Source organism: Aphelocoma coerulescens, chromosome 17 (genome assembly GCF_041296385.1).
Source record: "Aphelocoma coerulescens isolate FSJ_1873_10779 chromosome 17, UR_Acoe_1.0, whole genome shotgun sequence".
Classification (NCBI taxonomy): domain Eukaryota; kingdom Metazoa; phylum Chordata; class Aves; order Passeriformes; family Corvidae; genus Aphelocoma; species Aphelocoma coerulescens.
In genome coordinates this window covers 4759724-4778503 of record NC_091030.1, presented here as the reverse complement: position 1 = coordinate 4778503, position 18780 = coordinate 4759724, and the positions used below count along the sequence as shown (strand labels likewise).

General features: G+C 48.5%; 1 protein-coding gene across 1 annotated transcript in view; it reads right to left on the bottom strand.

Moving 5' to 3' along the window:
* The window catches only part of COL27A1 (collagen type XXVII alpha 1 chain), a 190635-nt gene extending 174698 nt beyond the window's left edge, over positions 1–15937 (bottom strand). The window contains exon 1 of the mRNA XM_069031565.1: positions 15850–15937. The gene's annotated coding sequence lies outside the window, so the exon portion shown is untranslated. The remainder of the gene's footprint in view (positions 1–15849) is intronic.
* Positions 15938–18780: the final 2843 nt, after the last annotated feature.

The following is an 18780-nucleotide window of genomic DNA, read 5'->3' as shown; positions in this document are numbered from 1 at the left end:
AAGAGTTCAGTTTTAATGGGAACCCACTGTGAGGGGAGAGAAAAACTCCAGCACTGGCTGGTTCTTTGAAAGGAATAAAGGCCAGCAAATATCTCAGCAGAGAGTATGGGAAGGGTAAATATCCATGGGCAGCATAGCCAAGGATTGTCTAGAAGTCCTTTACAGAACAAATGAAAGGCTGAAACCTTAAGAAGTTTGAGGGTTTTTTCTCCTTTTTTTAAGAAACAAACATCTGTGGGAAGCATTTTTGAGACATATAATGCACCTCACATAGTACCCTAAGGCACATCTTTAGAGTGGAAATAAACCTTCCATACTAGGAGTTTGTTAACATTGTGACAGGAATCAGATGCAAACACAAAAGCTCACTTGTTTTGTAACGACTTGCCGAGATAAGTGTCCCTTATCAGCAATACTGTTTTCTTTTGGAAAGGAAGGGGCTCTGTGTGTACAAGCAGAGGATGGAAGTCAATGAAAACAGAAGGCTGGAGAGGTCTGAATGGGTATTTTGTACTGTAATTCTAGCTTGGGGCTGCTTTTTTGGGTGCGGAAATATCAAACACTGACCTCCCACTGACGGTCCTTGGCAGTCGGATAAGTCGCTCATTTATTTTTGCTCAGCCACAAAGCTGCTGTGTAACATGGCAAGGTCCTTCCCAAGTTCCACAGGGCAGATACCTCTCCCAGCAAACTGCCTGCACCCAGCTCCACTCCCAGCCCTCCACTGCCCCTGCTCAAAATATCATCCAGCTCCTGCCCACAGCCAGGTAACCCCCACAGCAGCACTGCTCAGGCAGCTCTCTCAGTTTGGGAAGAAAAGAGGATTTGTACAGAAGAAATCTGGGGCCTTTGGTGGTGATCTGGGGACTTTTCTGCTTCTGACCCAGTGATCTGTTATAGACAGATGGTACCTGAATGAAGCGAGAACCTCTAGGGAAGGGCTGGGCTCTTCTCTTGAGCAGTGCAAACTCAGAAACCAACATGTGGCATCGAGATTCAGGATAATTAAAGCAGAACCACAACAGTGGGGAGTTCTGATCAGAAAATAAATAAACTTGGCATCTCTGCTCTCAGGGGAGCATTTCAGACCTTTCTGCTGCATCAGGAGGTTCAATCAATCAACAGTTCTCTTAAGACACCACACCACCACCACTTCTGACGTTCCAGAGACCATCACGGCGCACTCAAGCAGCAGCACAACTTCGGGATGTGCTGTCACCAGATCACAAGAGGTTTTCCCTCTGCCCACATCAGTTTGTCTCCCAGTAACTGTATTGGCAGCTCTGAACGTAATGTGGAGTTGTACCCAGTCTGGATGGAAAAGCATGGGGTCCATCAGCAGGGTGCATCAGCAGTCCCATGTCAACAGCCCGTCCATGGCAGATGAGGCAGAAACTCAGTGGTTCCCAAGCACTTCATCTCCCACAAGGCACAGGCTGTATGCAGTCACATGCTACTCGTTAGACAGAGGGAGACTGAAAAGTCTGGATTAAATGAAAGGAAAACAGCCCTGATAACCATCAATGTATCAGTGAACACTCCATTTCCCCACTGCCTTCACACATACAGAGAGGAAAGGATGCAAGACAAGAGGAAACTTTCACTCTTGTCTTGTCAGGCAACAGAAGCCAATAGACTGAAGGAATGGCTGTGCTATCATCTCCCACAGCCAAGGCAACGTGGATAACTGGCCAAAACAGCACAGTTGAGGTTTGAATTTTCATATTTGAGGCTACCCAGCTCAGCCCCATTCTGCTGCTGGAGTGATCCAGGCTGGAACATCCTCAGAGCAATCATGAGGTCATGATTTCTTTGACCTATGCCAAGTACTGCTGAAAATCCAGTCTGACACTGTGATGCATTTTTGCTCCTCCATTTCTAATTCAGACACTAATACCTACACAGACTCTGTTCCATAAACAAGTCTGGAACTAGACAGCGGGGATCAAGGGATTTTGTGGGATTCAGATGATACAGCCAAGGAATGCTCTAACACCATCCATCAGAGACAAAAATTAGAAAGGCAGGTTCAAGGAAAGACATCCACCAGGAAAGCACTCATGGGCAATGGAGTGGCTTGAACTTGCAGTAATTGTCACTTCAAAACACGTTCTCTTCATCTGTTGTGGATTTGGCACTTTGCTTGCCATGAGAAGGTCACCATGAAATAACTGTCTGTTAGTAAGAAAATGCCAGCTCCCTGAGACTGAGATACTCCTACTCTAGAAGGCTCCTGTCAGAAGACTGGCAGCCAGGGGAAGAACTAGAACAACCCCAAGCCCTCGTGATCCCATCCACAACAGCCAGCTGTATGCTGCAAGAGCAATCACCCACTACAACAGACACAGGAGATGTGGAAGCTCTGAGACAAAAGCAGGGAGGGCTCTGCATTGACTGCTGCATGGAGAAATCCAAAAAGTTGCTTTCTGGCTACAAACCAGAAGCAGAAACAGAATCAGGCATTTTGGTGCAATCTCACTCCCTTCAGTGTGAATTTGATCATGGAGTTCCTTAATGCATGAATAAAATGGTCCTAAAATCCAGGAAAGGCACCACTGCACTACTCTGGACCTCCTTGGAGCCTGGAAACTTCTTCTTACCTCCAGTTTGGAAATATTCTCAGAGTAACAAGTAATTTGGAAAAATTAACTACTGCTGTGCACATACCACCATCTACATCATACCAGATTGATTACAAGAACTAAAGTACTAAAATGTCAAAAATCTTACCTACATCATCATCTACTGCTCCTCCCCATCCACACACCCTCCTGCCATATCACTGAAACAAACTTACTTAACAGGTTTAATTTCTGACAAAACCTTGTTACCCCTCAGGCAGCCATCAGCCATTCCCTTATTCCAGAAGCCAGAGAGGAGCTACCCTGCTCTGCAGTTCCTGTTTTCTTCCCTCCCCTACACTTCTTAAAGCAGAGTTTGCTCTTTCAGTTCTGAGTAACATCACTCATCACCAGGAGTCTTTGAAGGGAGCCAAGAGCAAACTGGTGCTCAGAATCCTCTTTGGCACTGTTTTGGGTACTTCAAGGTGAATTTTATCCTGGCCAATTACCCACGTACCTCTAGTGTGAGCTCACACTATCAATGCCTATAGAGCAGTAACTGGAGTATCAAGCTGCACTCATACAGGTTTGGATGGACATTCTAAAAACATGGAATGTTCTGGCCTCTTTTACCATGCAGCTGGGCAGAGGATGGCTGCCTGATCAGTCTAATTCACAATGACTTTTCCTTTTACTGTTTTTTGTTTTGAAGGTATGCCTATTCATTTGATCTAGTTTCTACCTTTTTCTTTTTGTCTTTCCTTTTTGATTCTCAGGGCACCGAGCAGCTCCCAGCTCAGCTGAGCTGATCTCTTTTCATACTCCCTCTGTTTCCTTTCATCGGGATAATTTGCACTTGTGTCCCTCATAAGTCAGTCTTTCACACGTTACAGCAATCAACCGATCTGAGAGAAACAAGACAAAAAAATCACTGTGTTCTGGGAGGCTTGTGAAGATACTGGAGGCCATATGTTCCCATCCCCAAATGGAATGCAACTTATGCTTTCCATCACAACTTGCTGCTATAGAAGCCTCTTTTATTCAGCTTAAACCTAAGTTGTTGAAGTCACTCGGCTCCCAACTAGGAGGCCAGCATCCTTCAGCTGGAAAAAGGGTGTGGTCTGTGGTCAGGGAGGAGCAGCCAGGACATGCCATCCCTACGACCCACACATCCTGCTCAAACCATAGCCACTCATGCAGAAGCAGCCTTGCAGGGAGCAGCCTCCTCCTGGGCCACAAAGGAACTTGGGAACTCATGCCATAGAGCCACGTTGTGCACATGGACCTGTGTGTGTCTGCATCCCACAGCCTCCCATCCCTGCATTTATGCTCTCTCATCCAGCTGTGTTTTGGAAACCCACTGACAGCCACAGTGGGCTGGTGTCACACTGCTTTTCCACTGTGTGCCAATCCCTGCTGATGGACACTGGGTGATCCAAGCTTGGGAGTCTTGAGCCTGGTCCCTGTGCCTGGGGGACAGCCAGCCCTACAGCCACACTTTTCTCAGTTCATCAGCCCACTCCCTGTATTGAGTCCGAGTCCAAACCCACCCATGAGGGGAATGGCACCCCATAATCACATCCATCAGTATTTAATCTTTACCATCTTATCACACTGTGCAACACATCAAGCAATTTTAGGTTTCTTCACCTGCTGCTTTCTCACCTATATTCTCTGGAACAGGCAGTCTTCCATCCAGCCTTATTCCAGTTAAAACTCTTCACCTCTCTCCCCACACTCCATAAAGCCTCCCCACGGGTCTTCAATTGCTATGCACCACCAGCTTCCCACCCTCCCACCAACACCCCAGCCACAGCTTTGGCTCACTTGCTTCTCTCCCTGCTCCTGGGAGACCCAAATGCAGTAACTGTGTGGGGTTTGTCATTTCAAGAACGTGGCCTCTCACATTCCCCACCCTGTTGAAATCCCCATCCCCACCCTGCCAAACTCCTGCTCAGGTCCACGTGTTGGCTCATCCTCCCATGGCTGCATCCGCCTCTGCTCCAGCCTTGGCTGAGGCCTTCCCTCGGCTCGTATCCACCTGGAACAGCACCGGGACGATTTTATTTTAAATCTGTTTGCTTCCCCCAAATAATTCTCCCTTTTCTTTTATCTTTTGATTTCCGCTTCAGCCCCCAAGGTAAAGCCACTTCTCTGTGCTCTCAAGGACCCTTCAGAGCCCCACCACTAACAGCAGCAAAGTGCACCCCTCTCCTCCCTTGAAGCTTTTCCAACTCTTTCCTCTCTGATATCTCAAAGAAAATCCCCCCAAACAGCCAGGCTGCTGCTGTGCCAAAGCCACTGTTGCTCTTGAAAGCCACGGTTTGCTCTGTTGCTCTTGGTGTGTCCATAGCACCGTGGGCTCCATCCTTCCACCCACACTATCCCTGTTCCTACCTGGGACCCTCCACCCTGCAGCACCACAGCTGATAAACTGCGTGTCAGGAAGACTCATGCATCCAAACAAATTCCAATTTCTTCCATCTCCCTTGTAAAGGAAAAATTCATCCTTTGCAATTTGTTTTTATGAGGCCAGCTTTTACAGACCCTCCAACTCTCGTTATGGAAAATAAGTGGAAACTCCTGGCAGGGGATTATATTCTTTGTTGTTTTGGTTTTTTTTTTTTTTTTTTTAATATATACGAGCAAAAGCTTATATTATGCACTGCCTACATCGGCTTTGCCAACAAGATTTGCTGATGCTTGCAAAAACTATAGGATAGTTGTCCAAATTTGCCTGCCACTTGCTACCCATAGACAGTCATGAATTGTCCTTCTTGCTGACAAGTTAATGTTGCATCATAAACTGCAAGTTTTGTTGCTATAACACATGACTGAATTCAATATGTCAGGAAAATGATTAATTGCCCCAGAGATTTGGATCTTTAAAAATAGCAGAAATTCAAAAGCCCAATGTTCTTTATTCTAATGCTGGTAGAATTTACATCATGGTTAATAAATAACAGGCCTCCTTCAGAAATTAGGTCATTAGATTATTCTATTTGCAAACATAAAAATTCATATAGAACTGGTAATATCTGAGATACATTGATGAGACTATTATGACATCTCAAAAGCTTATGGGGATTATTTCAAGAAAATCTTGGTCTGATTTTCATATGTCTGCAAGTTTAGGTGCTCCAGTATTGGGGTAGATTTAAAAAAAAAAAAAAAAAAAGGTTCTTAACAACAACTCAGAGTTTTGTATCTTATTATATCCCAAAAAAGGGGTGCATGTCCTCACAAGGGGCAGGCACTGATCTCTCTGTGACAGGGACAGGACCAAAGGGAACAGCTGGAGCTGTGACAGAGGTTTAGGTTGAATATTAGGAAAAAGTTCTTCACCCAGAGGGTGGTTGGGCACTGTCCAGGCTCCCCAGGGAATGGGCACAGCCCCAAGGCTGCCAGAGCTCCAGGAGTGTTTGGACACCGCTCTCAGGCACAGGGTGGGTTTGTTGGGGTGTCTGTGCAGGGCCAGGAGCTGGACTGGATGATCCTTATGGGTCCCTTCCAACTCAGGATATTCTATGATTCCATGAAAACAGAACATGTGCTTTCAGCATTTGGGGTTGCAGTTGTAAGAGATTCTTCCAAGCCCTGTGCAGTACCATTATGACAAATGTGCTCTGAATTCACGTATTCTCCAGTAATTTTGCTGCTTTATATGTAGATGGAATGCATGAGACCAGAACCAAAGGATCTAATTCCAGGGTAACCCATGTTACATTGAGAACTCTGGTGCTTCTTTGCTGAGCACGGCCATGCAGCACCACAACAAAACCCAGCCTCTCTCCACAAAAACAACAAGGGAGTGCATAACAACTGGATTATTGCACCAACACCAAGGGACTTGCCCATCCCAAAGATGATGCACTTTCTCTAGTGCATCCACAGCCATCACAGATGGCCTTTGCCAGTGCTTGACAGCAAATCTGCAGAGGGAACTGCTTCTGGTGGGATGCTCAGGCAAACCCAGAGACAGGCAGGAAGGGGCCACATTTCCCTTCCTGAGCCAATCCTGACCATTTTCACATACCTCTCCTGCACAGAGCAGCCTTCCCAGCCCCAGCACCCCACCAAGAGTCTGGGAAGAGCTGCTGTTGCCAGGAGGCACACGGAAAAATAGAAGCCAATTATAAGTGATGGCTGGGCTGACAGTGAGTACTTTTAATACAGCCACCACACACGAATGCCAATACACTGGACTGAATCCCTTTCTCATCAGCCCTTTGTATGCTGCAGGCTGCCAAGGGGAGCACGGCCCCCAGCACGACAGAGCCTGACCTCAGGGCTGCCTTCCTGGGGTGTGGGATGAGGGAATCGGCACTCTGAGGCTGCAGGAAGCAGATGTGGATAAAATCAACTGGGACATTACCAGTTTGTTAAGCTGGTACCTGTGTCTTTTTCATTTCTCAGAAGTCCTGGAAATGCAGGAAGAATCAATAGTTCCCCGGTGTTAGAGGATGCCTGGAACAGAGCAAGCTGCTTTTACCCAGAGCACACCTATTCCCAAGAGATGCAGGGAAATTTGGCACATAAAGGCAATTGATTGAGTGGCTTTGTCATAATACAGACCTGGGGTCACGCTGGGGGGAAGAGAGGGAAACCCCCTGGGGGCCTGCAGAGAGACCTTGTCTCCTGCAAAGGGACACAGCAGCCCGTGGGGACAGAGGGGAGCTGCACACAGGGCTCTCGATCACTCTGCTCTTGCCTTGGGGCCAGTGCTGGCTCTGACAGCGGCCACCAACACCAGCCTTCATGTTCAACAACAAATCTATCAGTCTGCAGCCTGTGCTCTAACAGCCCTATACAGCCCAGCACTCCAGGAAACAGGACACACCAGCTCTTGGGACAGAGGGCTCTTTCCTATTTTCTCTTTAAATGTCTCCCTGCTTCTCTTGGGTCAGAGGAAGGTTGGTAAATAGAGCCCATGGTAGCACAGAAACACAAGCCTGGCCTGTACCTGGGTTGTTTGTTTTAGAAAATGTTCTCCACTGAGGCTTTTCTGTTCCCTCCAGTCTCCACACCAGGACCCCAAGCTTTGGCCAAGCGTCTGCTCCTAACACTTTTTTGTTTTCTTAAATGGACTGAGAAGTCCTTTCATAAAGTTCACTTGAGGAAAACATATTCATCACAGGGTCCAAGCAGGGTTTCAGCTCAGCCCCTCACCCACATGGACAGTGAACCCATCTCATGACAATGCTCTGGCCTTGAAGAGCCACATCCATGCACAAAAACCCCTTTCTGAGAAGATTTTGCATCCATGGAGCTGCAAGGACTGACAGCAATTCTCTCACCACAGCTCTCCAGGGGGTGGACACCAACCTGATGCTCTCCCTCAGCTGTCTCTGCCTGCCTGCTGCTGATGTGGTCTTGGGAAAACTCAGTATTTAAGACATCTTCCCTCTCCATTTTCAAGTCTGGGCACCTAAGTGTGCATACAAGTATCTGTTTTTGCAAGTGTCCTGTAGGGTTTCCAACCTCAAAGTGTGGAAGGCAATGTTTAAAAAATGGGTAGAAGCACTTCCGTGTCAGATTAATGTTTCAGACCTGGGTTATTCCCCACTATTTTTTGAAGGGCAAGTTCTCACTGCTGGAGGAAGGCACAAAAATGTCCAACAGTGCTTTACAGGGTGACTCATCCTGACTCAACAAACAGGTCCTGGGACTAACCCTGACCCTCTTTTATGGAGCTGGCTAGACAACTTGCCCATCTCCTACATTAGATTTCCATCAGAATTTAGGATAGGCACAGAAAGGAGCAAGAAGACAAGGAGATACAGAAACACCTGGAAAATTAACCCCTGGCTGCAAAACAATTCAGTAAAGTCACAAATAAGCCCAGCAGAACAAGTTGTCTTTCCTGGCTGTCCAGTCACAGCCACATGCCAGGATGTATGAAACATCAGTATGGGATGGAGATGAGTTTCCCAGAAGTCTGTGTAGGATAGGACCAGGAGTGGAGGCACCAGAGAAAGTTTGGTGTCCCAGGGGAGCAGCCACACACTGCTCCAAAAGCTGACCTTCCAGTCCTCCACAATTAGGGGGAGGCTTTTATCATTGCTAAGAAAAGCAGGCAGATGGGAAGGGGCAGACGTAGTAATTTGAGGGGGTTTCCTTCCTGTGAAGATGAGTGGGCACCACAGGAATGAGAAATGAAGCTCAACACAGAGGTGAAGTCTGCCTGAAAACTGGCACAACACGTCACTGCACTGAAGGATTTCAGTTTTCACATGCTCCATTTTTCCAACCCAACAAAATGAATTTTTCCACAGAAGCAGATGCTTTTCTTGAAAGATTTCTTTGAGCAGAAATGCCAAATTCTCCATCAGGAAACTGTTCTGATGGAAGCATTTTCAACCAGCCCCATTCAAGGTCTATTTCAGGACTGGCCTCTGCTGGCCTGAGTCAGTTCTTTAACTCATCACGGGTTGTTTTTCCTGCCATTACGTACTTTTAAATTGAGAGTGTCTCTGCTTTAACTGAGCTCCTGCTACTGTTTAAACAAGCCCTTGTTCTGAGTCAGGTCATGAACACTGAGCACGGCAGTCCTGGCGTGACCAGGGGCTGCCGGGCAACAATCATCTACCAGCAGGGAATCCCCTTCCCAGCAGGATCGTGGCTATTGCACGGGGATTGCTCACCCCTCCACACTTTTCTCTGAAAAATCCAACAATTTCAAACCAGTTTTAAGGCATTTTTCAGCCACCCATTTCAAGAGTGATGTCAGAAGAGTTTAAAACCATTGTCTGGTTCCACAGGGTCATTTCCATTCACATTGCCACTGATGAGCTGGGAATGGTTTCTTTTCCTGCTCAGTTTCAGCTCAGCATCGATGTTGCATCCCCCGCCCTCCAAGTGCAGGAGGATGAGGGTACCAAGGAACAGCAAATGCCACCACCACAGCAAGGTATAGCAGCATCAAGCATCTTGGGATGCTCCAGCCATGTCTCCAGGCCTCACTTCAGTATTTTGCCACCCTTTCCAAGGAGGGCTTTGACCAACCCCCTGTGTTTTCCATTACTGGGATGGGATTTGGGCAAGGTGGGCTGCAGACAATTAATAGGGCAGAGTCCCACAGCTCTGACCTGCACTGGTATCAGCAGCCTCTGCCTTGAGGCACAAAACAGCGAAGCACCCAGCAGGAATTTCATGTGTTTCCATTTAGGTTGGCAAAGACCTTTAGTTCATCAATTCCAACTGTTAGCCCAGCACTGCCATGTCCACCAGTAAAATAATGTCCTTAAGTGCCAAGCTTTTTGAATACTTCCAAAGATGGCAATTCCCCCCTTCCCTGGGCAGCCTGTTCAATGCCTGACCACTCTGTCAGTGAAACAGTTTTCCTTAATATCCCAATCTAACCTCCTCCAGGAAAACTTCAGGCTATTTCATCTTGTCTAACTGCTTGTTACTTGGGAGAAGGGACTGGTCCCCACCTTGCTCTCCTCAACTACCTGAAAGGAGGTTGTAGCTAGAAGGGCCCTACTCAGCCTCCTTTTCTCCCAACTAAAAACCCAGTTCCCTCAGCCACTTCTCACAAGGGCTGTGCTCCAGACCCTTCCCCAGCTCCGTCTCCCTTCTTTGGAAGCACAACACTTAAATTTAACAACAGCATTTAACAAATGCCACCAAATAGCTCCCCGTTGAGAAAGCCACCTGCAAGCGGCACAGCAGCACAGACACCCACAGAACTTGCTGCCACAGCTGCCCCTGTCCCGCACCAGGGGATGGTGGGGACCTTTTCCCACATCTCACCCGCTCCCACATCTTCTCCCAGGCGGGAGCAGAGGATTTGTGGCCTCCAGTTGCCCTCTTGTGGTGCAGCTCAAGTCAGGCATCGCAGCAGTTTTCAATATATACCCGCAACTGGAAGCTCAAATCTCCACATCATGTACATAGAAACATAAACACATTTTCCTGAGGTACCTTTTCAGACCTCTCCAAGCACTAGCTGTGCCGAGCTGTCCACCTTTTGCAGCTCAGAACAACATCCTTCCACTCAATGCTGGTTTTCATAGAAGCATTAAAAAAAAATTCGATGCGTAAGAGGATTGGATTTCCAGTAAAAACTCCAGCCAAAAACCATTTGAAAGTTTGTGTTTGTTTGTTTTCTTTAAACAAATCAAAACAAACTCTGCTTTAGCCAAGAACTGAACCAAAAAGTTATTCTTGTCCCTCCACAAATAAGTCCTGCAGAACACTGGATCTTTTCAAACCAACAACAAAAGCTGTACCATAAATAGAGATTACTTGTTTTCACTTCTATCATTTCCATTACAAAGACACTTCATCTTCTATTGAACTAGCTCGTGGTTTAAATTAAAATTTGTTTTTAAATAGAAATATTGTTCTCTTCACTCAGTGGTGAAAGCGTACCAGAGTAGGAGATCAGTAACACTGGTGGCTGTTAAGACTCCCCCTGTCATTTAGGAAGGTGGTTTAATTCACAGCACTGCCTGAAGTGAGTTAAATACATCTCTACAGAGGATCTTGGACACTGGCACCTTGGAGTGTTGGGCCTTCTGAGCTAAGCCTCACCTCCAACTCTCTCTAGAAACCTACAATCACTCTGGTGCCCCAATGACATAAGGACATATTTGGTATTGCTGGACAACCTTCAGAAAGGTCCTGCACATCCCACACCAGACCCCTTTCTTTATGCCCTTCATTGGTACCACCAGGCTCCACAATATTTTTCACTCAGGCATGTGCTGTGAGCTCCAACCAACCCAACCAAGAACCACTGGATTAAAACCAAAAGACATCACACATTTCATCTGAGTCCATCCCTGGAGGTGTTCCCAGCTGGGTGGCAGAGGACCCTGAAGAACCTGGTCCAGTGGAAGGTGTCCCTGCCTGTGGCAGGGGATTGGAACAAGATCTTTAAGGTCCCTTCCAACCCAAATGAATGTAGGGTTCTATGATTTACAGTCACAGTTCAGTGTAAGACACTTTGACAAGCAAACCCTACAAGGGCAGTCACCATTCCCCAAACAACACAGCCTCCAGGCAGAGAAACCTGCTTTAATTGAACTTCAGCTCAGGACAGAGCCTAGAGGATGGAGCTGCATGTCCTGTGCAGGCAAGGCCAGATGACTTAGTAGCTCTTTTGAGATCTGCTCTTAGACCTTGAATTTCAGAAAAACAACAATCCCAGGAAAATCAATGGAAAAGCAATTTGCTGAATGGTTAAAACATAAGAGCCAATCCATATTTTGACCAGCCCATCACAAGCACACCAAGCACTTTAAAAAGCCATTAATATTCCAACTTCCAAACAGTCTAGGGCACAAAGGGAGAAAAAGCAGATTTAAATGCTGAGATGCACATGAGCCAGGAGTGCTCTGCTGCCATCTCCAGTGCAGAGAGAAAACCTGCCTGTGCCTCATCCTCTGGTGGATGCTACACACATTTTTCAAGTTAGAGAAACCCACTGGCAATTTGCTAGGGGAGAAGGTCAGCTCACATCAGATTTCTTTAAAATGACCTTGCTAAACAGCATCTCCTTCTGCTACAGCTGGGGACTTTGGTCTGATCCCCTTGCAGCATTTCCCGCTTCCCAGATTTGAGCACTGTGCCCTTTGATCATGCAGGGGGAGAGGTCAGAGGCCAGAAGAGATGCTTGTGATGTGCCATAACAAACTGAGATACAGAGATCCATCTGCACAGCACTGAGATCCCACCAGGACATCAGTGATTCTTTTGTGCGCTTCACCCATGGATCACCCAAACACCACCATCAATCACACACGTGTTTAGGCTGGAGCTTTGCTCTCCAAGCCTCACTGAGCTCATTAAGGGGGCTCCAGTGTGCCCTAGGCACCACTCAGGCTCGGTGCTCTTTCCCCTGAGCAGGAGACAGCAGGCAGGACTCTTTACACCCTGGCATTGAGCTGTTAGCCAGAACTGGGAACAAGTGAAAGAACCAAACAACATTAATTGGTTCATTGCATCCCCTGCCAGAGATGTGGCAGCTTTTGAGTGCCACCACCACCAGCTCCAGGCTGGGTTGATGTTGCACCACAGGAAGGCAGTTGCTGAAGGGACATATTTCTCCTGGCTCCCAGGTCTGCAGGAACCTTCCTTAGATTTGCACCCACTACAGATTCACAGTCTTACTGGAAAAACAGCAAACTGACATTCCACAAAGGAAAACAAACCAAGTAAGCCCAGGAAGCAGGTTGGGGCCCTGCCAAACCCAGGAGTGGTGGCATGAGCTACTCACCAGCTGCGTATGACCACCGGCTCGCCCCGTGTGCCACCCTCCATCCAGGGGGCTCAGCTCACCCATCGGGACCCTCTAGAGCATCCCCAAACCCCCAACTCCCCCCCCACCAAAGTTCACATGAAGCCAGGAGGATGCTCAGTGCCTCTGGCACACACTCCCTGCTGGGGCAGGACCACCCAGCCACAGGAGCTGCCCAGCCTGGCTGCTTTAATGCCTGTCCGGGGAGCAGATGGAGGCCAAGTTCTCATTACTGCAGATCGTTAGCTGGATGGGAAGAGGCCTCCCCTTATTGCTTTCCCACGTTGACACCAAAGAAGCTGCATCACTCTGCTCCCAACTGGAGGGCCTGCTGGCTCAGGTCGAGGTGAGCCTCAACCTAAGGGCATTAACCCTTTCTGCATCACCTTTTATTGCTGCTTCAGACCCTGAGGACATCCCTTGGGAGTCAAGCAACTGCTGCCCTCAGAGGGCAGCCAAACAACTTAAAGGAGGAGTTGGGCATGTTTCACTTGTACATATTTTCTGGACTCACATACTTTAACCAGAGCCAAAATCCTACCTGAAAGGTGATTTCTGTCAAACAGGAGCCATGTCGGCTGCTGTCTGGGACTATTCATCCTCCCTCACCAACAACCAGGCCAGGTGCCAGCGGGTTCAAAATAACTGTTGGTAAAGCCTTGATCAACCCACTCACCAGGCAGCCCCCCAGCCATCAGTGCCAACACAGCCAAGGGGAGAAAAAAGTTTGGGAACGCCTAAAGTTTACATTTTCACCACCAATTTAGTGATGATTTAACTTAACGTCTGACAGGTCTTTCAGCAGCAAGTATTTTTATCAGTAAAGCAAACTAGGGAAGCTTTGCATGTCAATGAGAGCAGAGGCACAGGTACAGAGCAGTGAAGGTGACAGAGAAGCCATAGCCACCCTCAGTAGCACCAGAAACCACTGACACAGGCTCAGACGTGTGAAACAGGGATGGACGTTTCCCACAGGGGAAACAAACACTCCACAACCCTGCAGCAAATCTCTCATCTGGGCAGGAGAGTGCTTGATCCACCGGGCTGCACCTCTGCCCCTCTCCCCCCACCAGGGCCCTGTTAGCCTGAGCCCTTCATTAACCCCCTCATTTTGCATGAGGGAACATACTGGCAGCAGTGCATGTCACACCAGTTGCACCCCAGTTTCCACAGCAAAACCACCCTCACACCCACCCCAGGAAATCCCACTCTGGGCAACAGCTGGAATGGGGCTCCCAGGGGAACCCCCCCTGCCAGGCACACAGCTCACTGTGAGCACTCAAAACACCTGGTAAAACCCAAAACCCCACCTCACCTTACCTCAACTCAGCTGGGGGCAGTTCACCTCTAATCACCACACAGGCTCTGCTCCTCCCTGAGGAGCCCCTGCAGCCGGGGGTCTAAGTTTAATGTTCCCTGACCTTCCCTAGAGGATTCAGAATGCCCCTGACAGAGGCTTTGATCCCATTTCTGACTGCTGTCGTTCTCCTGAAGGATACCTTGTTGTCATTCCCCCCAGCCCCATCTATTCTTCCTTTACACTCCCGAAATGGTGCTTTTTGTCTCCCAGGTGTTTCCCATTGCTACATCTCCTGCTCCTTCAGGCACAGCAATTTAACAGCATCCACCCCTCAGACCCGCACAGATTACTCTCGTGGTCTGTGCTGGAACTGCTCAGTCCCTGGCTGTATCCTGTGAACAATCTACCAGCTAATTAGTAATTAATTATTTGCACATCCCTAATGCTTCCTTTCCAGGCTAGCAGAGCATTTTATGAGCATAAAGGGACCAAAACTCGGCTTTCCCCAGAGCCAGCGGGGAGCCCAACGCACCCAGGGATAGCAAAAGCTGCTCTGCTCCTCACATCAGTTGCTGGGACACTACAGTTTTGGGGCATGAATGCCATCGTCGTGTATACCATTCATATCTTTGAACTACAGACTATTTTCCTCTGTGCCCGTTGTGCACCACTTCCATCCAATAGAGCCATGTGCAGCCATACCCACTAGAGAACAGCAGTAACCTCTCTTCCCCCTCCTTTTTCTTTTCCCCCTAAGCCAACATAAGCATTACATTCTTTTTGAGCCACAACTCTGGTGTTGAACACCATGATTTAGGGGTCTAAACACCATTGAGAAGCACATAAGAACCCCCTGCCTGCTGCAGAAGCCTCTCTTCTCTCCCAGGGCTGTAGAGGGGAGAAACAGGACCTCAAATCAGCAGCAGTTGCCAGCAGAAATTGGCATCCTGGATGCAAGTAACTCTCACTCCCTTTGCCCTCATAAATAAGAAGAAAAAAGTTAAGAATTGCTTTGCCAGATGGCTATAGATCATAAGCAATCTGTCAAAAGAAAAATAAACTGCTCACTGCTTTTCCCCACAGGACTGAAACATACCTGCATTTCCACTTTGATAACATCAGAAACCTTACCCATCTAGGGAGAAACGGTATTAACTTTGCAGGAGCTGGAGCTGCAGGTCCATCACCCTCAATCCTTCTGTGCTTTGTACCCCTTCCTTGTATTTATTTAGAAGTCAATAAGGCCTTCCCAGTAAATCTGAGTCCAACACACACCACACAGACAGTTACATGGGATGTCCACATGGATCTGTGCTGGCCCCAGGACCAGCTCCCCTTCTTCAGCACACTTTGGATGGGCAAAACTCAGAGATCACTCTGCAGAAGTCCATAAGCTGCAGCTGTTGGAAACCTGCTCCAGAAAGGCTGTTTCTGGCTTTTCACAGAGATTAAACCCCACAGGCACTCTTGGCTTTAAGGCAGCAAAGCACAGCTAACCCAGACAGGAACCTGGGGCACTCAGGGCTATCTCTGCCTCAGCCCACCTGCTGGTGGGATAAAACCTGGACCAGCCTGTTGTTACCTGCTGGTGGTCACCCCCTAAGCATCCCACACTCAGTGGTACTGCCAGAGGAGATGTGTTATTTGCCCCCGAGGCTGGGGAGAGCCCACAGCCCCCTGCACCCCACAAACACAACCATTGCCTGCAACACACAGAACTCATTTCACGCCAACTGCTTTACCTGTGACAGTGAGGACATCCTGCACCCAGCACACACACCTCAGAGAAGAGAGCAACCCTTCCTGTAGCAGAGACATCTCCCTGCCTCTTGAAACTGCTCCCACTCCCTTCCCATCAGCAGATGATATCTGCTAGGGCTGGCCTTGACCATCAGCAACTGTGCTAGGGCAGGGCATGGGCTCAGGGCTCTGCTACCACCTGGCACCCACTGATTTGCTGCAGCTGTTGCAGGAGCTTGCAGGTTATCATAGAATCACAGAATCACCTGTGATCTCCAGCTGGAAGGGATCCATAAGAATCATCCAGTCCAACTCCCTCCTCCTTGCAGGAGTACCTCACACTAACCTGAACATCAGCACACTCCTTGCTGCCCTCAGGCTCAGGTGCTTTGGGCTACAGTTGCCACTTCACACTGGGAGGATCCCAGTCTGTACTGGAACGCGGCCAGGGGATCCAGTTTGTCCTGTCCCCTTCAGGTCAGGACAGACCCCCCCCCTGAGTCATTTCATCATGTTTTCACATCAATAAAGAAGTTTCCACAAATGACCAAAGCTTGTGCTGGGCTTAGCAGAGAGCCATAGGGTTTCATCCAATGCTGTTGTTCCTCTGTCTCTATTTTTGAAGGAAACTAAACAGGAATTAGCCAGAGACAGTGGATCCTGAAGCTGTATCTTTTCACAACATCTGCTCAAAAGGTGAGCAGGACAGAAGACACTGCTGTTCCTTGCCTGATTGCAAAGCCATTACCTCCAGCAGAGACTACAATGGGCCCAACATACCTGCCAGATTTCTTCTTCCCAGATGTTTTGTTGCCAGATTTTTTGAGTCTTTATGGGCCAGGCTGTCAAGACGCATCATCCGAATTTCCTTGTCCTGAGATTCCCCTTTTTCCTGGGTTTCTGGCCTCAGCCCACCTTGCCCACATCAAGCAGATGGTGCCCCGAGCCTCGTGTTGGAAGTGCTGTTGGCCCAAATGAAGCGTAACATGCTGAGTTGTCCCTAACAAAGGGGTCCTCTGTTTGGCTTTCCTGGGAGGCTTATTATAGTCGGCGTTTATTTTGGCCTGGGACCAAAACATGCATTAGTGTGCTTCATCCTGTGCACTTCTGTGTGCAGCTCTCACAGGCGTGGGGGCTTGCAGATGCCAGGCCAGGCTGGAGGGAAGTTTTTCAGGAGTTAAAAATCTTCTTCCCATACACACACTGTTCAGCAAAATGGGCCCAGGGCATCCTGGCATGCTGGGGAAGGTCCACACTGACCCCCCATCCTTGCCCAGTTTCCTGTGGGGCAGTGGTGAGTGCCAGGGGCAGGCTCAGGGATCTGCCCCACAGTCCCAGCTGGGCTGTGCAGTAATTAATTTTGGTTTCTCATAGTGGGATAATGATACTGAACCTGCCTCATAAATGTTTCAGGACATAACAAGAAAAGCAACAGGTTCACACTGTGCCGGAGGGATGGATCTACAGTGGCTGAAGGGGTATTCCCATTCCCAATGCATGGAGCTGGAGAAATGTGTCTCTCCATGCCACAGCAGGTGATGCAGGTGCTGTCCACCACCCTATGTATCAGTTACTTTGAGGGTGATGCCACCCTTTCCCTGCAAACTGGTGCACCTCTGACCAGAGTCAGGAGAGGCCCTTAAACTGCATTTTGTAGCCTCAAAAGAAACACCAGCAGGGTGCTGGGCAGCAGCAATAGCTCACCAGGGGTGACAGGAGCCCCAGGGCAGATGCTGGGACTCAGCCCCCCCATGCTGCACCACTGCTGCTGCCACAGGTGCTGCCACTGTGTCCCTGTGTGAGCAGTTCCCTCACTGTGCTTTTGGCATGTCCTTTGCTGAGTTGTAAATGTCAAAGCAGATGGCATCTGCTCTCTGTGCCATGCTGTAATTAGAAAACAGTATTATTAAAACCACTTCCCATCTCTGCTTTCTTTTCATCTCCCTTCCTTCCCGTTGTTCCTCTATTCTCTCCCGTGCAGCCCGTGGCCTTTGGGCTGAATGCTGATGAGCTGTTGTTTGGTCTAATCTGCAGTGCTTGTTAACGGGGTTGTTAACACAGTTTCAAACCACCTGCTCTGGGTTGGCTTCCCGTAAATCCTGCCCCTCCAAATCAGAGCCCATTGCTGGGGAGGTGCTGGGGTTATTGCTCTTTTCTGCTTCAGATGCTCATGGGCACAAGTTGTGCCACCCACGTTGAAACCAAGCTCTGTGCAAATCCGTGTGTTTTGCTGTGAGGGCGTCTGTGCCGACATGATCTTTTTTGTAAATCACTACATAAAGGCATTGCATATATATTATACACCCAGCCTTATATCCTTCCCCACAATTATTTGTTTCCAACAGGAGCATGGCCAGAGTTGGCAGCCACCAACAGGGATACAGGGATAGAGCACCTCTCCTGTGAGAGAGGGCTGAGAGAATTGGGTTTGTTCAGCCTGGAAAAGGGAAGGATTGAGACTCACCTCATTGTGGCTTTCCAGGATCTGAGGGGATCCATCAGAAAGATGGAAAGAAGGCATGGAGCGACAGGACAAGATGGAATGATTTCAAACTGAAAGAGAGTAGGTTTACATGAGATATTAGGAAGAGATTCTTCCCTGTAAGGGTGGAGAAGCCCTGGCACAGGGTGCCCAGAGAAGCTGTGGCTGCCCCATCCCTGGAAGTGTCCGAGGCCAGGTTGGACTGGGCTTGGAGCAACCTGGGATAGTGGAAGGTGTCCCTGCCCATGGCAGGGGGTGGAATGAGATGATCTTTAAGGTCCCTTCCAAACGAAATCAGTCTGTGATTCTGTGATTTCTCCTGGGCCATCTGCTCCCACCTGAGACATCCAAGTGCCAACACTGGATGAGGGATGCTTTTCAGCACTCTTTGCACAGCAAGGATTTTACCTTCAATTCATGCATCTTACAGTCAAATTTCAAATGTAAAGCA